The sequence below is a fragment of the Rhinopithecus bieti genome, unplaced genomic scaffold, assembly GCF_001698545.2.
Source record: "Rhinopithecus bieti isolate Rb0 unplaced genomic scaffold, ASM169854v2 scaffold_20310, whole genome shotgun sequence".
NCBI classification, from domain to species: domain Eukaryota; kingdom Metazoa; phylum Chordata; class Mammalia; order Primates; family Cercopithecidae; genus Rhinopithecus; species Rhinopithecus bieti.
Genome location: NW_016810331.1, coordinates 1,476,638 through 1,500,904, shown reverse-complemented (window position 1 = coordinate 1,500,904; position 24,267 = coordinate 1,476,638). Strand labels below are relative to the sequence as shown.

Sequence of the window (24,267 nt, the reverse complement as noted above, 5' to 3'; positions counted from 1 at the left end):
TCAAAGAAATAAATGTAGAAATTATTAATCTTTAGAAATATTCTGACATATTTTGTTCATAATATCTGTATGTAATGGTGTTATATGACACATCAAATGAGTGTAATTAATCTTTGTGATTTTTTTAAAGTAAAGTATATTATTATAGCATCATATGTAAGGGAAGATTGTTAACAGAGTAAACAAACTTACCATTGGAAGAATATTTTTTTACTCTTAAATATATCTCTTGCAATCAGGATGTTTTATATTATTTCCAGGAAGCCTTAACTTTAGTCTTCATAATTATTAAACCTTGCACACATACTTGTTTATTTCTAAAACTCAGGAATCCTGTCGACTTGAATTTTATAGTTTCTTTCTTCACTTCTCCTGTGAATACTGGATCCTGCTTGACAATCATAGATGTAAAAACTATTAAGTCGTCAACTTGAACAATTATTGGTTAATTTTCTTTTAAAATTGGAGATCTTTTCTCCAATTTTAAACTACCATCCTATATGGTGTAAATAGGCAATTTGAGCTAATATTATATTGTTTACAGGAACATAAGAAAAGCATGTGAATTATAAAACAGGGTTTCACATTTCTAGCTCACTTTATAGTAGTACTTAAAATGCCTCATAATTCTATAATTAGGTAAGCAATTCTCTTGTATAATTAAAATTTCAAAGTTAATTTTTACAGAGGTCCTTTTGCAGAATCTTGGTGTTTTAGAATTAACTCTTTTCATTCAATTCAAAGATGCATATTGCAATAATATTTCACAAATATTTACCTATATAAATAAAATTTATTTTTTTGAAACACATTTGGAAATATATAACTGAGAAACTTAATCCCATGTTTTTGTCTCTCCTTTGATTTTCTTTTTTTTTCGAGATGGAGTCTCGCCCTGTCACCCAGGCTGGAGTGCAATGGCTTGATCTCAGCTCACTGCAACCTCTGCCTCCCAGGTTCAAGCGATTGTCCTGCCTCAGCCTCCTGAGTATCTGGGATTATAGGCATGAGCCTCCACACCCAGCTAATTTTTGTATTTTTAGTAGAGATGGAGTTTCACCATGCTGCCCAGGCTGGGCTGGAACTCCTGACTTCGTGATCCACCCGCCTCGGCCTTCCAAAGTGCTGGAATTACAGGCGTGAGCAACCGCGCCCAGCCTGATTTCATTTTCAAAAATTCAAAATTCAACAGTCTGCATAGGTTTGTGTTAGTTAATTCTACCCATTTAGCCTGTCTTGTAAATATTTATCTTCTTTATCACTATGTAATTTTCCTCATGTAGGTCATCTACTCATACTCCAAATGTATTTGTCTAGATATTCCAAGCCCCTTGGGTGCCCCAAATCTTACAGGTCTCAAACTGAAAGCATCATTTTTATTCTATTCCTGTTTTCTGACTCTTTGTAATCTACTCTGTCATCTGGCTTCCCCATCCTAGGAAATAACACCTAGGAAGTAGCCGTGAAACGCTCAAGCACTTCAACCTGCACTCCAACTCTCCCCACATCCTAAACTTCAACCCTCCTCCATGTCACCTAATTTTGTATTTTCTACCTTCTTATAATTTTCCATATCTTATTACCATAATTAACCCTCTACCTATAATTTTCAAGTACTCCTTTCTAGTTTTGCCCCATCTCCCCACGTTCATCTATCTTTACACCGCTGGAAGGGTCACCTTTCTAAAACACATTTGTAATGATGTAACTCATCTGCATATTGAGTGAATACCCATTACACAAAGGGGTAAGTTCACATTCTAGCGTGACATATATCTTAAATGGTTTGGCCCCATTTTATCTCTTCATCTCTTTCCTCTGGTTGTGTTCCAGTTTTACCACATCACTTTGGCATCCCTCAGTTGCCATGTTGTTTCATGCCTTATTATTCTGCACATGCTATTGCATCTAGAGTCTTTGTATCCCGACTCTGCACTTTGTCCTGCCAAATATGGCCCCATTATGGCACCTTTTTCTATGCTTTTCAGGTAAAACTGATTGTTCTCTCCTTTGTGCCCTTATGTAGTATATTGACTTAAATTGTAGACCTGGTGAATTATACTTTTCTGTTATTTGTTTTCACATCTCTTTACCATTTCTTGAACATAGGCCAGAATCTATCTTCTGTGTATATTTCCTGCTTCTCCCAGGATAGTGTGATTTGATAGATACAATGTATGGGGTTTTTTGTTTGTTTGTTTGTGTTTTGTTTTGTCTTACTGACAAATTGAGTGAATCAGTGAATAAATACAATTTTTTCTGAAGTTCTTTTTTGGTGCTTTTTGGTTTTTGTTTGTAATAGAAGGAAGCAACTGGACAACAAGAAAATGATATTGGCATTATTGTACGAGCTCCACAAGATCTGACAAGTAATGACAATTTTATTTTTTATGCCAAAATAATAGAAGTGGTAAGTTAGTATCTCTGAAAATTTTTCTATGCTTAAATGCTATTATTTAGAAAACAATTTTATAGACCGAAATACAATGTCTACCTTAAAAGTTACTTTTTGCTATCTTTCTTCATACTATCCATTTTCTGAACCTGCTTTGATTCTAAAATTCTGTATTTGCTATTACTTTTATTTTTGAAATATACATAAATGGAAATAGATTTGTATATATTTTTACAATTTACAGTAATAAATGTTCTCATATATGTGTCTGTGAATAACATTTTGTAGATAAGATGCCCACATCAGAGTCAGCACAAAAAGAAGATACAACATCACCTTCAGTTTCTGAGGTACTGTGTATTGTTGTTGTTATTTTAAAACTTAAGTAATGAGTAATCTTAAAACATAAAAAGGTGACTTTATTCTCTCACCTCTGCATGTGTCCATAAGAAATTATTTTCTGACATTTATCAGAACATACTTTATAATCATGTGCCAACTAGATAACAGCTGCATAGTGCAAGCCTACTAATTTGCAGGATTAATTTACGAAGCCAGTGTAGAATAGAGCAAAAGAAAATAAGGCATGGAAGGCACTAGGAATCTATTTGAGTTCTGAAGTTAAGTTTGTCTAAAAACAAAATAATTTCTCTGCATTCATTTATGGGCAAATAAATGATTCTGTGTATATCTAGATGTGTGAAAGCTTTACCTGGATTCAGGGAGAAAGAGTTTAAACTGTAGTCTTAGTCTTGCTCAACTTGGAGCTTGAAAAGATAATGCCTGGGACTTGAAAGTGTTGGTGTATTTTGATTATCCAGCATAGATCTGAAGGAACATTTCAGGAGTTGGATAAACATGAGAAATAGGACACCTGTAAAACTGTAACAACAACAATTTGGTTGAGTAGTATTTTAATAAGTAGACATTCTTTTCACAAATAGAACTCTTTGAGTCCCTTTGTGGCAGCCATGTTTGCAGCCACATAAGTATCCAATGACAATGATGTATCCCAAGGTCACAACTGTGGATGTGGAAGAGATAGGAAACCTCGCCACTTAAGATAGAAGCAGCAGCTGCATAGTGGTAACAGCAATGAGTGGATGTCAAAAGATAAGTCTGTGTTTTGATTCTGTCACTTACTATCTATGGGAACTTGGAAAAAATCCTTTAACCTAATCAAGTACCAGTAACCTTGTTTATAAAAACAGTGCTCATATCTACCTCTTAGGTGCATGTGATGAAATAATGTTGTAACAAATGTGAAAACATTTTGTAAACTGGAAAGTCTGTATCCAAATGTAAGACAAAATGATCAAAGTGGCATTTATGTGAAAGCAGTATTGTTAGCACAAGAATGGGGAGTAAGAGCAGGCATGTGGATTTCTAATTTTGGGTAAGGGGTTGGTAACTTTCAGCAGGCTACTACTGCAGATTTTCCGTAGAAATATAGCAGTTTGGAAAATTAGACTTTCCTGTCGAGATTTTCAATGTTTTGACCTGGAGTAATTTCTTTCTGAGTACCAACTGTGTGCTAGACAGTGAGTCTCTGAATATCCAAGATGAGGGATTATGCTGTAGTAGTAGGAAGACAGTAACAAATGAAAACACTTATAAATCACTATAACTTTTCTTAAAACAAAACAGAGAATATTCGGTTAGAGAAAATTGAAGAACTTTATAATTAGCATGGGTATGGGAATGGAAGTGGAATTCTATGGTCAGAGTACATCTTTCTGAGACTGACATTCAGTTTGTCATCTCAAAGATGAGGAGTATGCCATACGAAAGTCTAGGAGGAAGACATTCTGAACAGAGACAACAGTGGACCATATTTGTTCATCATTTTGTTCTTAACAACCTAGAATGACTAGGAAGCAGAAAGTGGGGTAACCACCAACATCATCATCATCATCATTATTCTAAGGTGAATAAAATCTGCAAACATGTGTCTGGCACATATTAGATGTTTCACGAATACATGTTTTATTTTCTCTTTTATGAAGGCTTGCTCTACTTTTCTGAAGTTACGTCTTAAGAATGAATTGCATACTTTATCTAATGATTGCTTTCATTTAAAATAACATAAATATATATTTTCTTTATGAATCTTTCATTTTATTCAAGCAGTTCTTTATCAGCAAAAAATGTATCAAAATTATTCTTACTAAGCCCTTGTTTTCCTAAATGAAACAGCTTTTATGGAGTTCTATTCCTACTCTGCATGACATACTCTGAAAATTCTCTTAATGCTATGCAGTTTTAACAAAATTCTGTAATTATGCATATGTCAAATGTTTAATCATATTGTATTTTGTTTGAAATGCCCCATTATTTTGGTGAGGACTACAGTATGCACACAAGTGAATTTTTTGTGAATATGATTGATTTTCCATGCTCAGCAACTCAGTCAATAGCCACATGAAGATAAGTGTGATCTACAGAGCGTATGCGAGGTTTTCTCTTGAAATGTTTTGGTTTTCAATATGTGAACAGCCTGAAATCTAATTGCCTTTAAAGTAAGAAAATGTGCTTTAAAAAAGATTTGAAATAAAATATTGATGCTTGTCATTGTTTTAAATTGAAATTATTTATTGAGGCAGGCCGTGGTGGCTCATGCTTGTAATCCCAGTATTTTGGGAGGGAAAGGTGGGCGGATCAGTTGAGGTCAGGAGTTTGAGACCCACCTGGCCAACATGGTAAAACCTTGTCTCTATTAAAATACAAAAAATTTAGCCAGGTGTGGTAGGCAATCAATATATATTTGTTCAGTGTGTGAATTAGTGATTGTTAAAATATGCTGTCCTTTATGTCCCAAAAGTACTAATATATTTTATTTCTATCTCCTCCACAAGACAGATTCAACTAGCCTATCAAAATTCTTGGGTGCAGTTCCTTCTCATGAAAGAGCAAGGGAACTTATAAAAAATATCACTGTGAACAACTCACAGCAAAATGAAACAAATAAAATAAATTTTGTGTACTACAAAAGGAACTATCAGAAGCAAAATAAATAAAATTGCAGTAAGTGAACCAAAAGGTTAAATGGGAACAAGAGCTCTGCAATGTGAGGTATGATACCCTAGTTTAAAATAAATATTTCAACTATTTATACTAAAATTATGTAGGATACTTTTGTAATAGCTGACTTACCTTCTGAGGTTTAACTGCAGAAAAAAATCTCTGTCTTGTAGAGTGTCAAATTCTTTTAAATAATACAAGTTCTTAACATTGAATACTTCTACTGATAATTAAATGCATATTTATTTAAATCACAATTTTACTGGCTTTATAGAAGGCCATTATTTGGAAATCCCCTTTTTACTTAACAAATTAATTTTTTTGATTTTAAATTTTGTATTATAAGTGATGCAAGGCATAACTGCATGCAAATATTTTCTACCTTTCTAATTATTGACTTGGAATAAATTCTTCAATATAAAATATTTGGTTAAATTATAGGAAGTTTTAAGAAGTTATTTGTTCGTTACTTCTAAATTGTTCTCAAGAAAATTTATGTTCATTTACAGCTCAACAAACAGAGTGTGAAATGGCCATTCTTTTCTCCCCAAAAATCAATTTCTTTTAATTATACACTTTTAATGTGCATGGAATATNTACTATCTATGGGAACTTGGAAAAAATCCTTTAACCTAATCAAGTACCAGTAACCTTGTTTATAAAAACAGTGCTCATATCTACCTCTTAGGTGCATGTGATGAAATAATGTTGTAACAAATGTGAAAACATTTTGTAAACTGGAAAGTCTGTATCCAAATGTAAGACAAAATGATCAAAGTGGCATTTATGTGAAAGCAGTATTGTTAGCACAAGAATGGGGAGTAAGAGCAGGCATGTGGATTTCTAATTTTGGGTAAGGGGTTGGTAACTTTCAGCAGGCTACTACTGCAGATTTTCCGTAGAAATATAGCAGTTTGGAAAATTAGACTTTCCTGTCGAGATTTTCAATGTTTTGACCTGGAGTAATTTCTTTCTGAGTACCAACTGTGTGCTAGACAGTGAGTCTCTGAATATCCAAGATGAGGGATTATGCTGTAGTAGTAGGAAGACAGTAACAAATGAAAAACACTTATAAATCACTATAACTTTTTCTTAAAAACAAAACAGAGAATATTCGGTTAGAGAAAATTGAAGAACTTTATAATTAGCATGGGTATGGGAATGGAAGTGGAATTCTATGGTCAGAGTACATCTTTCTGAGACTGACATTCAGTTTGTCATCTCAAAGATGAGGAGTATGCCATACGAAAGTCTAGGAGGAAGACATTCTGAACAGAGACAACAGTGGACCATATTTGTTCATCATTTTGTTCTTAACAACCTAGAATGACTAGGAAGCAGAAAGTGGGGTAACCACCAACATCATCATCATCATCATTATTCTAAGGTGAATAAAAATCTGCAAACATGTGTCTGGCACATATTAGATGTTTCACGAATACATGTTTTTATTTTTCTCTTTTTATGAAGGCTTGCTCTACTTTTCTGAAGTTACGTCTTAAGAATGAATTGCATACTTTATCTAATGATTGCTTTCATTTAAAAATAACATAAATATATATTTTCTTTATGAATCTTTCATTTTATTCAAGCAGTTCTTTATCAGCAAAAAATGTATCAAAATTATTCTTACTAAGCCCTTGTTTTCCTAAATGAAACAGCTTTTATGGAGTTCTATTCCTACTCTGCATGACATACTCTGAAAATTCTCTTAATGCTATGCAGTTTTTAACAAAAATTCTGTAATTATGCATATGTCAAATGTTTAATCATATTGTATTTTGTTTGAAATGCCCCATTATTTTTGGTGAGGACTACAGTATGCACACAAGTGAATTTTTTGTGAATATGATTGATTTTCCATGCTCAGCAACTCAGTCAATAGCCACATGAAGATAAGTGTGATCTACAGAGCGTATGCGAGGTTTTCTCTTGAAATGTTTTGGTTTTCAATATGTGAACAGCCTGAAATCTAATTGCCTTTAAAGTAAGAAAATGTGCTTTAAAAAAGATTTGAAATAAAAATATTGATGCTTGTCATTGTTTTTAAATTGAAATTATTTATTGAGGCAGGCCGTGGTGGCTCATGCTTGTAATCCCAGTATTTTGGGAGGGAAAGGTGGGCGGATCAGTTGAGGTCAGGAGTTTGAGACCCACCTGGCCAACATGGTAAAACCTTGTCTCTATTAAAAATACAAAAAATTTAGCCAGGTGTGGTAGGCAATCAATATATATTTGTTCAGTGTGTGAATTAGTGATTGTTAAAATATGCTGTCCTTTATGTCCCAAAAGTACTAATATATTTTATTTCTATCTCCTCCACAAGACAGATTCAACTAGCCTATCAAAATTCTTGGGTGCAGTTCCTTCTCATGAAAGAGCAAGGGAACTTATAAAAAATATCACTGTGAACAACTCACAGCAAAAATGAAACAAATAAAAATAAATTTTGTGTACTACAAAAGGAACTATCAGAAGCAAAATAAATAAAATTGCAGTAAGTGAACCAAAAGGTTAAATGGGAACAAGAGCTCTGCAATGTGAGGTATGATACCCTAGTTTAAAATAAATATTTCAACTATTTATACTAAAATTATGTAGGATACTTTTTGTAATAGCTGACTTACCTTCTGAGGTTTAACTGCAGAAAAAAATCTCTGTCTTGTAGAGTGTCAAATTCTTTTAAATAATACAAGTTCTTAACATTGAATACTTCTACTGATAATTAAATGCATATTTATTTAAATCACAATTTTACTGGCTTTATAGAAGGCTATTATTTGGAAATCCCATTATTTACTTAACAAATTAATTTTTTTGATTTTTAATTTTTTGTATTATAAGTGATGCAAGGCATAACTGCAGGTAAATATTTTTCTACCTTTCTAATTATTGACTTGGAATAAATTCTTCAATATAAAAATATTTGGTTAAATTATAGGAAGTTTTAAAGAGTTCTTTGTTCATTACTTCTAAATTGTTCTCAAGAAAATTTATATTCGTTTACAGTTCAACAAAGAGTGTAAAACGGCCATTCCTCTCTCCTCAAGAATCAATTTCCTTTAATTATACACTTTTAACCTTAATGTGCATGGAATACAAAGAAAATACTTGTTTATATTTTTAATCTTTTCCTTTCAGAATTGCGATAACTAAAAGTGCTTGTTACAATGTCTCAACTTATCAAACATTTATAAAGATAATTCTTAAAATTAACCATATTTTTTAAAATAGAATATCTATAGAATATTCTCAGGAAAAGGGAAATAAAAGGGCTTTGGGAAATTGTATCTGTCTAAATATATGCAGCACTAATATTGCGGGAACTGGCCAGCAGCCCGCAATGCAATGGGGCTCTTTCTTTGTTCCTAAGCAGATCGGCAGGCCGAGAAATAAAAGACACACACAAGATGGTAAAAGCTGGGTCCAGGGGGTTCACCACTTTCTGGTCCCATGGTGCCACCAATGCACTGGATAAACCAGCATTTATTATTAAGTTTAGTAAGGGCAGGGGTAGGTTAGTGAGGGATTTAGGGTCATTTGATTATGAGGTGAGATGGTCACATGGGGATGAAGTAATTCTTTAACACATCAGTATGCAGAAGTACAGTATACAGAGATAAGAATTTACAATATAGTGTGTGCATCAGCAATTTCTAACAGAGCCTTAAAACAGAAACACAGTCTTTCCATAACCTAGGATTAGCAAGATCAGCAGTAACAGTTGCAGCAAAAGCTGGTTGCAAACAATCCATAGAAGTAGGACGTGAAGCCAGACAACTGGTTAGACCACAAATTCTCAGAAAGGAGTATGCCTTAACCCTAAACAGGCCTAGAAGAGCCATGGCAAGATAAGGGCATTTATAGCCCTAACTTATCCATATGAACAGTTGCCCCTCATGCATCCATTTAGAGGCTCTCCACAAGAGTCACATTCGATTCCCAGAGCAATGAACATCTGCTTCTCTGGGATAGGAATCTTAGGGATGTGAAACCTCCCTGCCTGTGCATCCATTCATACACTTTTTGAAGGGGGGATCACATCACGCGCTGTTGGCTTATTCTGGCAGCCCAGCCTGGCATTGTCTTTACACAATTCGACATGCAATTTTGTATTTACAATAACCAGGAGTATTTCATCTTTTGTTCCACAGCAATAGTTTCAGGGGGTCTCCCTACACACTAAGGCTCCTAGTATGGGAGCCTCTTGTACAGGTTAGACATCAGGGTGTAAATCAAATTTTTGTACGTAGTCAAAGTGATTACTCTTTTATTTTATGCTTTTGAGTGTCTTATAATCCAAGGAAAGTTTGTTTCAATTCTGAAACTCTTAAAAATTCTCTAGTCATTTCTTTCTTACTTTCATGAATTCATTGTCTTCAAATAAATGTTTGAACTTTGGGGAATTTATGCTCTATAGCATTTGAAGTTTTGATTCAATGGTTCTTCAACTGATACCTACTTACAGAAACCCTTTCAGTGTATAAATGTACAAATTATTCTTTAAGAGGAACCATGATTATGCCATTTTATTGAGTGCTAGCTAAAAATTTATTTTGTTTTATTTAGGTTTCTCATGCTTATGAAAATGATCTCTTACATGAAAATGGTATGTTGAAAAAGGAAACTGCCATGCTAAAACTGCAAATAGACATACTAAAACATCAGCACCAGGAGAAGGAAAATAACTACTTTGAGGACATTAAGATTTTAAGAGAAAAGAATGCTGAACTTCAAATGACCCTAAAACTGAAAGAGGCAACATTCACAAAAAGGGAATCTCATATAGTGGGCAGCTTAAAGTTCTCATGACTGAGAACACAATGCTCACTTCTAGATTGAAGGAAAAACAAGACAAAGAAATACTGGAGAGAGAAACTGAATCATACCATTCTAGACTGGCTTCTGCTATACAAGGTCAAGAGCAAAGTGTGACATCCAGAAAAAACCGAGAACTTACTTTCCACAGTGCTCATTTGCAAGGAAAAATGAATGCTGACGTGAATAATATAATATATAATAATGAGAAGCTTCATTAACTACTTTCTGAAGCTCAAAGGGAATCCAAAAGCCTAAAAATTAATCTCAATTATGCAGGAGATGCTCTAAGAGAAAATACATAGGTTTTAGAACATGCACAAGGAGACTGCCGTGAAACACAGTGTCAAATGAAGAAAGCTGAACACATGTATCAAAACAAATAAGATAATGTGAAGAAACACACTGAACAGCAGAAGTCTCTGGAGCATAAAGTATTTCAACTACAAAGCAAATATATGTGGCTTCCACAGCAATTCGTTCAGGTGCATAAGAAAGCTGACAGCCAAAGCAAGATAACAATATTCATTGTTTTGAAAGGAAAAAGCAACATCACCTCCTAAAAGAGAAAAATGAGGAGACATTTAATGACTGTAACCATTTAAAAGAATGTATATACCAATATGAAAAACAGAAAGCTGAAAGAGAAGTACTAAAAAAAAAAATAAATATTTTTCAACCCTCCTGAAAGAAAATGTGAAGTCATATTTGGCCTTAGATAAATGCTGAATCTAGTTGAATATAGATGATAAATGTATTTGCTGTCAGCTTAGAAACATGGCTTATTTCCACCAAATGCAAGTTAAAGCTGAGAGATATTTTACTTTAAGTAAAGACATTGTATCACTCATGAAATTTTAAGAATTTAAGTCAAAGGTTTTTAATAGATTAACATTCTTTGTGGCCACATTTTATGACCACGATGAAGCAGATAAATGGGAATGCCTGTATCAGCAGGCATTAAGATTTTAAGAGAAAAGAATGCTGAACTTCAAATGACCCTAAAACTGAAAGAGGAAACATTCACAAAAAGGCAATCTCATATAGTGGGCAGCTTAAAGTTCGCTTGCTAAAAAGCCTGCTGAGATCCTGGCAGGCTGAATCTAAGAGTCTGAATGCAAGGCTGGCTTGTGAGGAGGCCAGCCTAGAGACTGGCTGCACCAGAGGCTAACCAAGAGGCTGGCGAGGAAACTGGCAGAGTGGCAGATTGGCTGTGCAAGAGGCTTGCTGGATGGCTGTTAAAAACACTGACTGCAGAGGAGGTTGGTCTGGAAGCTGGCTGACTGGGAGATTGGCTTAGAGGCTTTCTGAAAGTTTGGATCAGAGACTGGTTGTCTGGGAGCCTGGCTGAGAGCCTGTGGGAGAGGCTGTGGGAGAGGATGCCTTAAATGATTCCTAAATCGCTTGCTGAAGAGTCCAGCAAGATGAATGTGACTTGAAGGCCTGGTGGCAGGCTGGTTTTCTGGAGGCCGGCCTAGAGCCTGGCTGCATGGTAGGCTGATCAAATCACGAGCCTTTTGGCAGGGGAAGAGGCTTGCGGGAATGCTAATCCAAATGCTGGCTGCATGGGAGGCTGGTCTTCAGGCTGGCTGGCTAGGAGGCCAACACAGAGGCTTGCTGGGAAACTTGCCAAGAACCCAGGTGAGAGGCGGCCAACCAGGAGGCTGGCGGAGAGTCCGTGTGAGAGGCTATCTGAGAGGCTGCCTCAAATTCTTGCTAATTTTGCTTGCTGAGGGCCTGGTAGACTGAGTCCGGCTAAGAGCCTGGTTGTCTTGTTAGGAGACTGGCTACAAGATCCTGTGAAACCTTCACGACTCTACTCAACAAAAAATTTCTCCAGAAAGAGGCCGGAGTGTCCAAGGGCTTCTCCAGACCGCACTTTTTACTGGTGTTGGGCCGGATGTGGTGGTGATTAAGGGCGAGGGCAAGCGGCAGGGGCTGGGGCTCGGGAAGGGCGAGTGGGAGGTGCGGCCTCTCTCTTAAAAGGTGGCTGCAGCCATGCAGAGGCTCTCTGCCACTGCTGTCAAGGGCGTGAGGAGCCTGGAGCGCCCACTCAGCTCGTCTAGAGCAAAGGCTCCTAAGTCATCCACTATGGAGACATCAGAAAGATGCACAGAGCTGCCTCCCAGGGCCACACCTGGAAGCTTGTAGGGGATGATAATGAAGACGACAACCATCGACCTGAACATAAGAGATGCGAAGAAGAGGTGCCATGCCCTGCCTGAGCTGGGGCTGCAGGAGGAGGTGACAGCTGTGGGAGGGATCGCCCCTTCAGCGTGGGGTGTCGGGGGAGCCCGGGGACAAAGGGAGCAGGTGGAAGAGTGGGTCAGCGGCCAAGCGGAAATCTTGGGCCCCGGTGTCTGGGACTTCTTCCTGGGCAAGCCCTCCAGGCCTGGGATGGGGGCGCCCTGCAGGGCGGAGGGACTGGGCCACCTTAAAATCAACCCTAAATTTTGGCTGCTTTCTCCTTCACTCCCAACTGAGGTGGCTGGAAACGCTGGCTGCAAGGGAGGCTGGATTTGAGGCTGGCTAGTCAGGAGGCCGCCTAAGAGGCTCTCTGAGAGGCTTACTGGCAGGCTGGTCACAACATTGGTGGTGTAAGAGGCTGGTTCTGAAGCTAGTTGGCTAACAGACTAAGAGGCTGGCTGGAAGACTGCTCAAGGAGCGGGTTGCATGGGAGGCTGGTCTAGTGAAGGACTCTTGGAAAATGGTCTAGAGGCTTGCTGAGAGGCTGGCTGGCTGGCAGACTGGCAGAGAGCCTGTGGGAGAGGCTTTCTGTCTGAGAAGCTGCCATAAACGCTTGCTAAAAGGCCTGCTGAGATCCTGGCAGGCTGAATCTGACTAAGAGTCTGAATGCAAGGCTGGCTTGTGAGGAGGCCAGCCTAGAGACTGGCTGCACCAGAGGCTAACCAAGAGGCTGGCGAGGAAACTGGCAGAGTGGCAGATTGGCTGTGCAAGAGGCTTGCTGGATGGCTGTTAAAAACACTGACTGCAGAGGAGGTTGGTCTGGAAGCTGGCTGACTGGGAGATTGGCTTAGAGGCTTTCTGAAAGTTTGGATCAGAGACTGGTTGTCTGGGAGCCTGGCTGAGAGCCTGTGGGAGAGGCTGTGGGAGAGGATGCCTTAAATGATTCCTAAATCGCTTGCTGAAGAGTCCAGCAAGATGAATGTGACTTGAAGGCCTGGTGGCAGGCTGGTTTTTTGGAGGCCGGCCTAGAGCCTGGCTGCATGGTAGGCTGATCAAATCACGAGCCTTTTGGCAGGGGAAGAGGCTTGCGGGAATGCTGATCCAAATGCTGGCTGCATGGGAGGCTGGTCTTCAGGCTGGCTGGCTAGGAGGTCGACACAGAGGCTTGCTGGGAGGCTTGGCAAGAATTAGTTCAACCGTTGAGGAAGGCAGTGTGTTGACTCCTCAAAAATCTAGAAGCAAAAATACCATTGACCCAGCAATCCCGTTGCTAGGTATATACCCAAAAGAATATAAATCATTGTATTATAAAGAGACATGCACATGTATGTTCACTGCAGCACTATTCACAACAGTAAAGACATGAAATCTACCAAAATGCCCATCAATGTTAGACTGGATAAAGAAAATGTACATATCCACCATGAACTATCATGCAGGCCTAAAAAGAAACAAGATCATGTCCTCTGCCGAGACATGGATGGAGCTGGAAGCCATTATCCTCAGAAAACTAATGCCGGAACAGAAAATCAAACAACACGTATTCTCACTTACACGTAGGAGCTAAATGATAAGAACATACAGATCTATGAGGGGTAACAACATACAATGGGACTTGTTGTGGGGGCAGGAGGAGGAGAGCATCAGGAAGAACAGCTAATTGATACTGGGCTTAATATCTGAGTGATGGGTTGCTCTGTGCAGCAAACCACTATGGCACACAATTACCTATGTAATAAACCTGCACATCCTGTACATGGACCCCAGAACTTAAAAGCTGAAGAAAAAATAAAGAACCTTTAGTGCTGTCCAGGGATGCACACTGAACAGAAAAAAATGGTGTGATGCTTGTGATTTGCTTTATAATATTCCTGTAAAGATAAATGGATAGATGGACAAAATGTGAGACAATCTTGATTACAGAAATTGAATAATGGGTATTTTAGTGTTGCTTTTACTATTTTCTCTACTTTTGAATAGGTATACAAATTGTAATTAAAAGATAAAAAAAATTATACTAATCCCTGCTTTGAAACCAAATACGAACAGTACTCTGAAAAGATTCAAGCAATTTACGTGGTACTATATGGATCTCCCTCGCACCTCTGTATGTAACATTTAAATATTTTGCAACTGGCCAGGCACGATGGCTCATGCCTATAATCCCAGCACTCTGGAAGGCGGAGGCAGGTGGATCACCTTAGGTCAGGAGTTCAAGACCAGCCTGGTCAACATGGTGAAACCCTGCAGGAGAATTGCTTGAGCCTGGGAGGAGAAGTCTGCAGTGAGCCGAGATGGCACCACTGCACTCCAGCCAGGGTGACAAGAGCAAGACTCCATCTCAAAAAATATAAATATAAATATAAATAAAAGATCTTTCTTAAATTCTTCATGTTATTAGCATCAAATCTGAAGGGCTCCATTACAAAAACTCTTTGAGACAAGAAACAAATGTATTTTTGAGAAACCACACAAAATATAGTAATTATCACAGCTGTTAAAAGAAATGTGCTCATAAATAAATAACAGTAAAGGAATAGAGGCTTTCAGTCACACCAGGAAGTGGTATTAATTATAATTCCCCTGTTAATTCTGAAAGAAAATATATAAACCTACTTCTAACAAATTTTACATAAAAAAAAAAACTCTTGGGAGTTGAGAATGAAAAGCAAAAGTTCTAGAAAAAAGTGAGGCCAACTGTGGAACATGCTCATCACATATCACTAAAGATATCCCAATCAACCCCGTCTCCCCATCCCTCTTATTCTACTTAATTGTTTTCCAGACCACTAACACACTTGTTATATATTACGTATCTCCTACTTACTATGCATGTTTTCCTACAAGATTGAATGCTCCAGAATACATGGGGCAGCGCAGTGCCTTCTGCACTGCCCAGTTCCTGGCACCTGACTCACAGGTGCCAAATGGCTGCAGGATTATGACGCTGGAAGTAGTGAGTATTTCCTCAATACTTGCAGTGGCTCATAACAACGAAAAATCTAAGACTGCCTCTCTCCCTTTCAGGAACCTTAAAGGAAGCAGCAAATACTGCTGGCTTCTCACAAGTGGTTATATTCCAAGATCCACCTAAAGCCATGAGCAGTACAAAGAGAACCAAGCTTTTATTGTTTACAAGTAAATGATTAATAAACTGTTGTTTATTAATAAACGATTGTTTTAGCTATAATAGAAAGCCAAAATATTTTCCAATGGCAAAATAACTCCTTGACAGTGTCCTCCTCCTATGAGAAAGAAGTAAGCTTGCTTGGTGGCAAGGGCCAATGATTCTATTAGGTTTAGCTGATTCTTTATCTTTTTTTGTTAGAGATAGGGTCTTTCTCAGTTGCCCAGGCTGGAGTGCAGTGGCCTCAAACTCCTGGGCTCAGGCAATCCTCCCATCTCAGCCTTCAGAGCAGCTGGGACCACAAGTATATGCCATAACACTTGGCTAATTGTTAATGCTTTTGCAGAGATGGGGTCTCTGTTGCCTAGGCTGGTCTCAAACTCCTGGCCTAAAGCCATCCTCTTTCCTCAGCCTCTCAAAGTGCTAGGATTCCAGGCTTGAGTCACTATGTCCAGCCAAGTTTAGCAGATTATTTTTTACCATGCTCAATTTCAAAAAAAAAAAAACAAACCAGGAGGGCAGAGGTAAGGCCTCTCATGCAGATCCTTCTTCTCAGATGTCATCTCCTCATGAATCCTAGTGACATCACAGTGGTATCTCCAATGATAGACAATGTTTACCACCTGACCTATTTTATTGCATGACTTAAAAATATAATGACTTGAAAAGTGGGAGAGATTCTTTACTGGTTACTGGCTGATTTATAGTCATGTATTAGGGGAGATCAAATATCACAAAAAGTATTCATGAGGAGGAGAAACTTAAAATTTTCAATTTTTTCAATATACGAATTTTTAGACTTAAAGTAGTAGAAATAGTTAAAAAGTAAGTACATGAATCCTGCAAATAACATACAAACAGTGACCTACATTTGTCTTTGCCAACTGAGTTGCACCTAAAAGCTGGTCTTTGAAGACTCAGTGAGTCCTATGCACCCCACTTCAAATCCATAGGGAGGGCAGGGCTCCTCACCCAGGAGACTTGACTTCTGTGCACTGAAACTCAAAGGGTCTGTTTCAGGAGAAGATGAAAGCCCCAGGGTCATGGGAACGTGGATCCCCACTGCAACTTGTGGCACTTCCAGGTGTGGTGCCTGCAGTCCTTCCTGTGCCCCGAAGTGTCACAATGCATGCTACGTGACCAACAGCCTCAGGCATTTCTGCTGGCTTAGAGAATGCTTTAATGCTACAGATTCATTCTATGAATGTTTGTTGAGCACCTGCTTGAGAAGTAAACAAGACAGGCACCATCCAGGCTGTCAGAGCTACTGTGCTGCAGCAGGAGGAAAAACGTCAGTCAGCACTGCTTCGTGGAAAATAAAAGGATGATGAGTCAGCGAGCCTCAAGGCTGAGGTGTGATGGTGCTCAGTGAGACCTCTCCAATATGGTCATGTTTAAACTGTGACACAAATAGAAAGGAGAGGCACAGAAAACTCTAAAGAAAGAGCATTCCATAAACACCACCTCTCAGCATGACAGTGCCAGGAGGCTGCAACTTGAGAGGAAGAAAGGTATGCAGACCACCACATTGGCTGGCACAGAGCAAGCAATCACAGAGGGGATGATGGTTTGGCAGAGGAACAGCAGGGCGCAGCTCACCCACGCCCCTGCAGGCCCGATCGGGGCTGTGAGGTTATTCCAGGTACAGTGGGAAGCCACTACAGATGACAGACCAGAGAATGACAGACCTCCTACTTCCAATGAAACTGACCTGGCTGCTCTGTGGCATGGCTTTGACTGAGGGCTGGAAGGCAGTGAAGGAAGATGGGGGATTTGTATTCAGGGAGGAATCAGCAGGCCTTGCTAGGCTGGATGTGGGAAGGGAGGAAAGTAACATCTCAAGGTAACTCCTGGGTGTCTGGCCAGGTAGACTCGAAGACAAGTGCATTGGAGGAAAATGGGGCCTCTTCCTAGGACAGGTCAGGCCCCAGAAGGGGTCAAACAAGTGGATGAATACAAAGGTCCAGTGTGAAGAGAATTTTAAGGGCCAGGAATGACAGTCATGAAGATATGGACAATATCTTTTTTTAAGATGTGGGCAAGTGGGATAATTTTATTTTATTTCTTGAGATAGCATCTTTCTCTGTCACCTATGCTGGAGTGCAGTAGTGTGATAAGTACTCACTGCAGCCTCAACCTTCTGAGCTCAAGCAATCTTCCCACCAAGTTTTTATTTTGTTTAACAAACGTGGTCTTGATCTGGCGTGGTGACTTGTACCTCTAATCCCAGCATTTGGGGAGGCTTTGAAGGGTGGATTACTCAAGGCTGGGAGTTGGAGATCAGCCTGGGCAGCATAGTAAGACCCTGTCTCTACCAAAAAGAAGAAGAGGATGAAGTCATGGAAGACAATTTTTCCACAGACTATGGATGGGGAGGATAAATTCAGTATGTTTCAAGTGCATTATATTTATTGTGCACTTTATTTCTATTATTATTACTTTCTAATATATAATGAAATAATTATACAACTTTCCATAATGAAAAATCAGTGGGAAGCCCGAGCTTGTTTTCCTGCAACTATACAGCCTCAACTGAGGATGATGGGAGACAGTGACAGATTATCAGACAATAGATTCTCATAAGGACAACACAACCTAGTTTCCTGGTATGAGTAGTTCACAATAGGGTTCACATTCTTATCAAAATCTAATGGTGCCTCTGATCTCACAGGAGGCTGAGGCAGGAGAACTGCTTGAACCCGGGAGGAGGAGGTTGCAGTGAGTCAAGATAAAGTGGAAGCATTTATTATGTATTTATATGCCAGGAATTAATGTGAAGCACTTTACTATCTTATCCAGTCTTCAGGATAGATCTTCAGTTCTCATGACCACAGAAGAGGATACTAAGGTTCAGACAGGAGAAGAGACGTGGCCAGGCAGTGTGTCCCCAGAGCCTATGATCTTGCCACTAGGTTACAGTGCTTCCAGGTAGCACATGTTAGGAGGTTTTTGCTTTAAATAAACCAGTAAAAAACACAGGCAAAAAAGGGGTAAGTTATTAAAAAGTGAAAGAAACACCAAGAGAACCTTAACGAAATAACTAAAAATATTATGGAAAAGTTACTGAATTCATTAGCAAATTTACTCTAACTCTAGATTTTCATTGAGGAGTAGGTTGTATTACTCATGATGAAGAAAACATGTTTCAGTCACCAGGTGTGGCCTAGGTGGGCACCCTCTGGCCAAGGGGGCTGCCATGGGGGCTGCTGGCTGGCCCTGTGCCTCTCATCAGAACTTAGCTATAGATATGTCACCAGACTTTCAAGGAAACACTGCAGTGGGTGTCTCTGGTTGGAGGAGAGGACTGATGAGGGTTAGACCTTAAAAATACAAGTTTAAGGGGGACCTAGATCTTAAAAATGCAAAGTTGAGAAGGACCCCAAAGCAAAACGTCCCAACTGCTTTTCTCCCAATCATTAAAACGCCAGAAGGGTGTAATGGTTTTTCAGTCTACTTGTAGTATTTTGCAGCCTAGCGGTACTAGGCTTGTAAGTAGCCCCTCGAGATGTCCATATTCTGATCCAGGAACCTGTAAACATTACCTTATATGGTAAAAGAAGCTTTGCAGATGTAATGAAGTTAAGGACCTTTGGCAGGAAAGATTATCCCAGCTTGTTTAGGTGGCAAGTTGATGTCCTCACTCGGATCCTTGTAAGAGCAGAGCAGGTGATGGGAGAGTAGTGGGAGGTGTAGTAATGGAAGCAAGAAATTGGGAGTCATTCAAGGAGGGCATCAAAAGTCAAGGAGTGGAGGCTGCTTCCAGAGCCAGGAAATGGATTCTCCCAGAGTCTCCGAAGGCACTTGCCCTGCTCCCACCTCGACTCAGTGGGAGGGAATTTAGAATTCTGGCCTCCAGAACTGTGAGAGAATACATATATGTTGTTTAAAGACACTAAATATGTGGCTCACACCTGTAATCCCAGCACTTTGGGAGGCCAAGACGGGCGGATTACTAGGTCAGGAGATTGAGACCATCCTGGCTAACATGATAAAACCCCGACTCTACTAAAAATACAAATCATTAGCCAGGTGTGGTGGCGGGTGCCTGGAGTCCCAACTACTCTGGAGGCTGAGGCAGGAGAATGGCGTGATCCCATGAGGTGGAGCTGGCAGTGAGCTGACATCGCACCACTGCACTCCAGCCTGGGTGACAGAGCGAGACTCCATCTCAAAAATAAATAAATAAATAAATAAATAAATAAATAAATTCTGGCAGCAGCAATAGGAAGCTAGTATTACTAGCCCTCGCATTAAGCCCAAACATTAAATTTTCTTTTGTAACATGGCCTGGGCCCAATAGCGACTGCACAATGGTACTCAATGGCCTTAAAATGGAATCTTTGACTTTCAAATTGAACAAAATCTTGAACATTTTATCCACTTCAATGGCAAAAGGTCTGAGGTTTCTTATATTCAAGCTTTCATTTACCTCCACTCCTGACCTTCCGTTTGTCAATCTTGCACCTCTTTCCAGGCTGTCAACATACCTATTATCAGAAGGAAACGCAATAGCTGGTTCTGCAGCTAAACAAGCAGCCCTTAAGCCCCGACCCCTTCTACCTGTTCTGCAGCTCAAAAGCCCTCACACTCACAAGAAGAAAGCCTCAATCTTTCTGTGGTTGGGGCCACAAACAAGGAGGGCTAGTTCTTTTTAGACAATAAGCTTCTCTTGCCCATGTCCCAGAAAAACTCCATACTCACTCACATTCACAGCCTCTTTCACACCAGCTATCATCCTCTCCTTCAGCTTTTGTAACTTCACCTGCAGTCTCCTGCCATGACCACCACCCTTAACTCACTCAGGTCCATACCATCTACAACCAAGTTCTTTCCAGGGAGCTCTCAGACCACCCACTTAGCCCAGAAATCAAGCTAAAGGGCACCCTCCAGTGTTCGGAGGCCACTACAAACCTGGAAAATTGATTTCATTCATATGCCCTATTGCAAGAAACATGACTATATCCTCACCCCTGTTGACCACATTCAACAGGCAGATTGAGGTCTCTTCCACCACCACCAAGAGGGCAAAAGTGGTTACCTCAATCTTCCTACAACAAATTATCCCAACGTTTGAACTGCCCACAACCATACAGTCTGATCATGGCCCTGCCTTTATCTCAAAGGTCACTGGACAGGTCTCCAAGGCCTTAAATATCAAATGGATCCTCCACTCCCTTATTGCTCCCAATCTTTGGACAAGGTACAGGGGGCCAATGGTCTTCTAAAACAACTAACTAAACTTGCCCTGAAGGTTAAGATCCCTGGCCCACGCTCCTACCCAGTGAGCTCATAAGACTGAAAGCCCTTCCCTGTCAGTCAATAAACCTAAGCCCCTTCAAACTCATGTATGGGCGACCTTTCACCCTACATAGTTTCCCACAAACCACAACTTCCCTCACTGATGAAGTCTGCCCACCCTACATCTCAGGGGCATTCTCCTCAGAGAATACGCTGATGCATTTCTACCCCAACCAAACCCTGACACCCAGCTCACAACCTTCCTTACCCTCCAACTCAGAGACTGGGTATGAGTGGATGAATCTCCACCCCATTACCCTAAATGGAAGGGGCCTTATCAGATGATACTAACCACACCCATAGCAGCCAAAGTTAAGAGACTAACACATGAGACATGGCACTCCTAATCTTAAAAGGCATCTCATCCCCATCTTTCCACATCCCCCACATTTCTACCTAAGTATCTTTCATCCCTCACAGGCACAACATCACTCTGCCTAACCAGAGTCCCAGAATCTCCTCTGAAAACTGCCTGCACATGACATTGTCATATTTTAACTTCTAATCCTTTCTTTCCCATCTTGTCCAGGACCTCAACTGGTACCCACCTCCAGCCCCTATGAACACCCCAGCTTACTTCTCAACCTAATACAAGAACTTTGGCTCCAAAGCACATTTCAGGATTTCACCCCAACCCAAATCTTTCTTCTCCTTTTGTTTATTCTTTTTGCAGGAACCTCTTCAACCTGATAGGTGGGTGCTTCTTGTCAGTGTCACTCACCAACTATTAAGGCAAACAAAATTCTCCTTGTGCTCCAATTGCTGGATTCGTATGTTGGCCCAAACCCAAGGTTCCACTGCTGTTCCAACTCTTCTAACCACTTGGACCAGTTCCAGTAAGAATTTACACCTTATGTACTCAGGAGATCTGCTTCCAGTGATCCTTTCCTCCTCAATCCATTAGATCTGCCCATACTGTCCCACAAAGGGTCATAGCTTATCTCAGACTTATAGCTTCCGGACTCCAACTACTCCAGGACCAAGCAAAATCTGTCAGGCAAAATCTGTCAGGCTCTCTATTTGGGGTCCTATGTCTACTCAAACCAATTTGGCCACTCTTGCCTTTCTTTGCCTCAACTGCTCTTTTACAAACCCTTCTTAAAGTACCTTTCTCAGGGCCCTCTCAAAACCCCACTGCTAACATGTCCTCGATTTTCAGCTTTCTCAATATTTGAATGTTTATTCAAATCCATCATGAGATTGTCTCATCCAACATCTGACCAAGCCTATCTGTTTCTCTGGAACCCCGTCTATTACCGCTATAATTACATCTCCTTCCTCCCTTACTCCTTGATGCCAGTGAAGCCCCCCATCTACCAAAATAGGCTTTCCCTAAAGAGACTCTCTGGACACCCCTACCTGTCTTCCCCTTCTTTCTGTCAATTCCCCCACCCCACAGCGGGTACTCATAGACAGCACTCACTTCATTCTCTCTCTCCAAAACCAAACATTTCATTTCCTCGCCAACTAAAATCCATTACCAAACCTCTCACTGGAGCTGCCTTTCCCGGCTCCTATTCAGTATGAAACAAAGAAATCATTTTTCAGGACAGATTCCAAGAAAATCCTGAAAACAGTGTCACAGTTGCAATACATTTATAGCGACTGCATGTTTTTCATTAAAACAATAATTGAGTCAAAATATAACACTCTAAGAAAAAGTTTTCCTTAAATTCACAATCAGTTCTAAAAGCACTAGTACGTACCAGGATCTTTTGTGGGTTCAGATTTTACTCTGCTGGGGACACAATTACAATTAGACGTAAGCCCTGAACAAGCCCTGAGCTGGTGACAGCCACTCCCACAGCATTCGAATACTCTGGACCTCAAAGTGTAACATCACTCACTTGACCAAGGTGATTGCAAAACTGACTCAACTGAAAACTGAAATGTTTATTTCTTACAGGAATAACACGTGTCAGCTGGATTTGGTACTTTAATTCCAATCTATCTTTTGTGGACAAAAGTACAACAAAATACTAGAGTTGTATATTAACTTACAAACCCGCTCTAAGGCTTTCCAATTCACAGTGTCACCAATCCCCCGGGGTTTACCTAAGAACACTCTTATTCAGAAATACCAAGTCAAAGAGGGCATGTTCGTAACATCTCCAAATGATTTTCTTGCCTATTAAACTTTGAAATGTGTGACATAAGCCCTTTTAAACATTCTTAACTCTCAATACTCTAAAAACCAAAACATTTTGAAGCAAGGAAGTTAAACAGTAGTGATGAAATTAGATTTTTACCTTCCACCTAAAGATATTATTGACATGCCAGCATCTGTTACCATTACACGACCACTTATGTACAAAAAATGGAATAAATTTTTTCAACCTTTCAAATATAACTAATATTTCCAAAGTCTTTACATATAGGATAACTGGGGATTGAACAAGGTTTTGCAGCTCTGAGTCATATAAGAATAGGCACTGTGTTAGTTATCAGAGTGTACTTTGTTTTCTCCTGTAAGAAAGAGAAATATGAGTGATAATAATCTCACAGCTTTTCATCCTGTCTCCCACCTGTACCTTCCTTTAATGAAAAAGCTCTTATTTTTGTCAGTGAGAGAAATACAGAAGCATACCATTTCTCCAGTTAATATACAATACACAGATAATACTCTGCTGATGTATAAATGACAATATAGTTTTTTTTTTTTTTTTTTTGAGACAGGGTCTTTCACTCTGTTGCCAAGACTAGTGTGCCGGGACATGATCACAGCTTACTGCAGCCTCAACCTCTCCCAAGATGAAGCTATCCTCCCACCTCAGCCTCCCCGCTGGCTGGGACTACATGTGCACGTCACCACACTCAGCTAATTTCTTTTCTATTTTTTTGTAGAGATGGGATCTTTCCATGTTGCCGAGGCTGCTCTTGAACTCCTAGCTTCAAGGAAGACTCCCACTTTGGCCTCCCAAAATGCTAGGATTACAGCCATGAGCCATTGTGCCCAACCCTGGAGTGCTACAAAGAATTTGTCCGGCTTAGAAAAACTGAAAGGAGTGGCTGCTAACAGAAACAAGGTTTATGTGGTGAGAAATATGTTCTGGAATTAGTGGTGACAGTTGCACAGCTTGCAAATATACTAAACACTAAGTGATCTGTACACTTTAAAATGGTAAATTTCCAAAAGAAACTACCATCAGAGTGAACAGGCAACCTACAGAATGGGAGAAAATTTTTGCAATCTACTCATCTGACAAAGGGCTAATATCCAGAATCTACAAAGAACTCAAACAAATATACAAGAAAAAAACAAACAACCCCATCAAAAAGTGGGCAAAGGATATGAACAGACATTTCTCAAAAGAAGACATTCATACAGCCAACAGACACATGAAAAAATGCTCATCATCACTGGCCATCAGAGAAATGCAAATCAAAACCACAATGAGATACCATCTCACACCAGTTAGAA

At 39.7% G+C, this 24,267-nt stretch overlaps 3 long non-coding RNA genes and 2 pseudogenes across 3 annotated transcripts in view; 3 read left to right on the top strand and 2 right to left on the bottom strand.

The window, feature by feature from the left end:
- Positions 1–3,894, bottom strand: part of LOC108541965 (uncharacterized) — a 6,193-nt gene extending 2,299 nt beyond the window's left edge. Inside the window, exons 1-2 of the long non-coding RNA XR_001889133.1 lie at positions 3,108–3,894; positions 193–388 (exon numbers count right to left, since the gene is read on the bottom strand). This is a non-coding gene — a long non-coding RNA (uncharacterized LOC108541965). The remainder of the gene's footprint in view (positions 1–192; positions 389–3,107) is intronic.
- LOC108541960 (ras suppressor protein 1-like) overlaps positions 1–24,267 on the top strand; it is a 167,504-nt pseudogene that overhangs the window by 61,002 nt on the left and 82,235 nt on the right.
- LOC108541964 (uncharacterized) lies at positions 1,798–5,342 on the top strand. The gene is made up of 4 exons (XR_001889132.1): positions 1,798–2,410; positions 2,684–2,745; positions 4,164–4,322; positions 5,255–5,342. It is a non-coding gene; the product is annotated as an uncharacterized LOC108541964 (long non-coding RNA).
- LOC108541959 (ankyrin repeat domain-containing protein 30A-like) lies at positions 6,407–10,963 on the top strand (annotated as a pseudogene).
- The window catches only part of LOC108541962 (uncharacterized), a 17,364-nt gene continuing 6,664 nt past the window's right edge, over positions 13,568–24,267 (bottom strand). Inside the window, exon 3 of the long non-coding RNA XR_001889131.1 lies at positions 13,568–13,653. This is a non-coding gene — a long non-coding RNA (uncharacterized LOC108541962). The remainder of the gene's footprint in view (positions 13,654–24,267) is intronic.